The sequence below is a fragment of the Octopus sinensis genome, linkage group LG2 (assembly GCF_006345805.1).
Source record: "Octopus sinensis linkage group LG2, ASM634580v1, whole genome shotgun sequence".
Lineage (NCBI taxonomy): Eukaryota > Metazoa > Mollusca > Cephalopoda > Octopoda > Octopodidae > Octopus > Octopus sinensis.
In genome coordinates, this window is record NC_042998.1 from 10,137,895 (window position 1) to 10,142,388 (window position 4,494).

Here is a 4,494-nt window from a genome sequence, read left to right on the forward strand (position 1 = left end):
AATATTGCTGGAGTAGGAAATACAGAATATCTTAGAGACTAAGTAATTCAGATACGATCCACGTGGAACTGGAACTGAATATTGCTATTAGTAGAGTTCTAGTTTCGACTGTTGACTGAATTGCTGACTGAAAATCAGGTCAGAAAATTAGGGCATGCATTAGATATGGATGGAAGCACTCCGTCGGTTACGACGATGAGGGTTCCGGTTGATCCGAATCAACGGAACAGCCTGCTCGTGAAATTAACGTGTAAGTGGCTGAGCACTCCACAGACACGTGCACCCTTAACGTAGTTCTCGGGGATATTCAGCGTGACACAGAGAGTGACAAGGCCGGCCCCTTGAAATACAGGTACAACAGAAACAGGAATTAAGAGTGAGAGAAAGTTGTGGTGAAAGAGTACAGCAGGGATCACCACCACCCCCTGCCGGAGCTTCGTGGAGCTTTTAGGTGTTTTCGCTCAATAAACACTCACAACGCCCGGTCTTGGAATCGAAACCGCGATCCTATGACCGCGAGTCCGCTGCCCTAACCACTGGGCCACTGCGCCTCCACGCATTAGATATACTGTACGCATGATTAGAAACATTCAGTTGTAAAGATGGTTCTGTGGTTAAGAAGTTCGCTCAGCAACCTAATGGTTTTGGGTTCAATTCCGCTGAGTGACATCTTGACTAAGTGTCTTTTATTATAGTCTCATGTCAAATAATGAATTAGGAATGAAATTTGACTGTATGAACTGTACGGAAGCCCATCATATATATGGTTCAAATGTACAGAAAACAAAAGACAGAGGCAGGTGAGGGAACAACAAACAGGTATACTAGTTTGATGTTCGGGGAAAAATGGAAAAGTCTTTGATGTTTTGAGCCAATACTCTTTGACAGAAAAGGATGAATGGAAAAGATGGAGAAAAGAGAAAATTAAAAACAAAAACAAAAAAAAAAAGAAAAAGAAAAAATCCCCCAGAAAAATGCGTGTCCCGAAACTTGGCAGTTAAATACGAAACTAAACTAAAATGAAATAAAATACTGGCTCCGATATGATCATAAATAAAAGAAAATATAAAAAAAAAACATTAAGGGAACAACACATCAAATCGCATTTTAATTTTAATGGAAAATTTTAATGTTTATCTGAGAGAAAAATGTCTTAATGTGTTTTCTTCATTATTCCATTTTCCCTGCCTCTTTTTTCTTTTAAATTCTTGTCTTTCTTTCCTTCTCCATTGATCCATCCAATCGAATGCTTTCACATCCAGACTATTCTACGCATCCATATTGTATTTCGTCACATAACAATAATACTTTATTATTTAACTTCGTCCGAATGCACACAAAGTCAATTTGATGGAGAATAATGATGTTGTTGTTGTTGTTGTTATTAGTGATAATGGTGGTGGTGGTGGTGATGGTGATGGTGGTGGTAATGATAGTGGTGGAAAAATAACTAAGAATTATGATGATGATGATGATGATGATGATGATGATGATGATGATGATGCTGATAGCAACGAGTATGATGGGGTGCACAAAGTCAATTTGATGGAGAATAATGATGTTGTTGTTGTTATTGGTGATAATGGTGGTGATGATAATGGTGGTGGTGGTGGTGGTGGTGGAAAAATAACTAAGAATTATGATGATGATGATGATGATGCTGATAGCAACGAGTATGATTGGGGTGGAAATAAGTGGATGGTGTTTACGGTCATTAGAGCAGTGTGGTTGGAGTGACAAGGAGATGGCAATTATGGATTGCAGCATTTCAAGATTCCAATTATATATATATAGCTGGCGTCATCAGTTAAAGAGCGGATAGAGCATTCCCCACCCATCCCCCATCCCACACACGCACGCACACACATACACATACACACTCACACAAACACACACATCAATAAATAAACAGTAAATAGCATTGTAGTTTAGAAATGTGGAATATTTTAGATACTCAGGCTGAAAGGAAAACAGAAAGAGTTTTCTTAGTAAAAATGAACAAACAATATATATAAAAAAAAAACGACAAAAATTCAATAGTAACAACAAAAGCAATTATTATTCCTCGTTTTCGAATACTAGTTGCGTAGAAAAATCATTTCTTTCTCCCACCTACTTTTTGCAGTTAGACGTTCTGCAGTGAAATTAGAATTTCCATTTTATACATGGCTTTTGTTGATTGACAACGTGTAGAATATTTCATCTTTGTAATTTGTACAATGACTTCAATAATAAAAAAAATAATAATCCCTTTTCTGTGTGACTAAGGAAATATTTGCTTCCATTTGAATTGAAAATTTGTTGAATTATTTTCCATTTGATTGCTGAATAAGATTTTTTTTACTTGGAGTAAGTGTCTTAAACATTAAATTTAAACATTCAGAACTCTATATTTTGGACGCTTGTTAAATACAAACTCCTTTCTTACTCTCATTCCTTTTATTAATTCAATGCGTAGAAAATTTTAGAGTTCCTTTTTGTGTGTGTGTGTGTACTCCACATGAGAAAACCAACCTTGTTGACACTTACAAACAATTTTTGAATTTTCGTCTACTTTTAAACGGAAATTGAAATTTTCTTTGAAAAATATATTCGACTGTTGAGTAAACTATCTTTTAATTTGCTTTTATTTGTCAGGATGGTTGTTAAATAAGAGATTGTCCTTCAAACGTATTTTTGGCGGATTGTTGAATAAGAAAATTTCCTTGAAAACATTGTTTTTTAAGAAAGGATTTTCTATAAAAATAAAAAAAAATGGTTTTTAATTTTTATTTTTTATGACTAGCTAAATAAAAAGAAAAAAAAATTCCATTCACGACCATTGATAATATTATTTATCCTTCCGGCTAGCGGTTGAATCAGTTTCATCCTTAATATTGCAATTATTATTATTATTATTATTATTATTATTATTATTATTATTATTATTGTTATTGTTGTTGTTGTTGTTGTTGTTGTTGTTGTTGTTGTTGTTATTTTACTCAGGGATCCCGAATAAGGGATTTCATAACTTTGGTTGGGTTCATATAAAATATTTCCATTTCTAACGGGATGTAGTTGTTCTTTTTAATATTTTTTTCATTAGCAGATTGTAAGATATTGAAAAAAAAAAAAAAAAAAAAGGAAAAAGAATTCCTTTATTCAAAAATATTTTTCGGCTGATTGTTGAATAAGAAACTTTTATTTAAAAAAAAAATCATTCTTTCTCCAGTCAATATTTGAAGATAAAACCATCTTTATTTTTTTCGGCTGACGGTTGTTTGGAAAAAGTTAATTTCATTCAAAAATATTTTTCGGCTGATTGTTGAATTAGAAACATCCATTAAAAAAAATCATTCTTTCTCCAGTCAATATTTGAGGATAAAAAACATCTTTATTTTATTCGGCTGATGGTTATTTGGGAAAAGTAATTTTCAACTGATAAGCAGATGGAAATTAATTTTAACAAATAGGTTATTTAATCTTGGGCTATGTTTGTTAAAAAAACAGTCATAAGTCAGGTAAAAAGGTCGCCTTCTAAATTGTTGAATAAGTGGTATTTCTAAAATATTTAAATTATTCTTCATTCAAAATCAAATTACCAATTTCTGGATAAGTAAAAGAATTAAAACTATTATCAATATTGTTGTTGTCGTTCGCTTTGAACTGTCACGTTTTACTGAGTTCTATGTTAAAGATATTATTTTCTAGGATTAACTTACGGAAACTTTTTAAAATATTTTTTTCAACGAAGGAACCTCGGAATCATTTGGGCGTCTACCTCATTACATGGAGCTGAAGGAAGGAAGCACTGTTTGTAACATTATTAAACTATCTCACATTTTGACAATTGTAATTCTTAAACATTGCAAGATGGCTGCCTCAGAAATGGCAGAAAGTGGTGCAAGCCAATATGGCGATAACACTTAACGTAAACTTATTCGTAAAAGGAATAACATTAGAAAGAAAAATAATTCAAAAATCAAAACCACACACACACATACACATACGCATATATATATATATATATATATATATATATATATATATATATATATATATAATATATATATATATATGTGTGTGTGTGTGTTGTGTGTGTGTGTATGTATGTACGTACGTATGTGCACACATACATATGTATATATGTATGAATATTTATATCCTCACAAGTCTTACAACCATTGTTGCAAAACGTTTAATGTTGTATGATGGACAGTTGTGGCCAAGCCATATTTTCTTTAAAAGAATATTTGTTTAGAAAGGCTCTCTTTTAAATAAGAATGTTGTTCATTTTGTTTTTCCTTTTTGTTACTGGCTAAATAAAAAAAAATGTCTATTTACGATCATTGATAACATTTTCCGTATTATCGGCTGGCGGTTGAATCAGATTCACCCTAAATAATGCAATTATTATTACTATTATTATTATTATTATTATTATTATTATTATTATTATTATTATTATTGTTATTGTTATTGTTGTTGTTGTTGTTGTTGTTGTTTTCGCTGAAC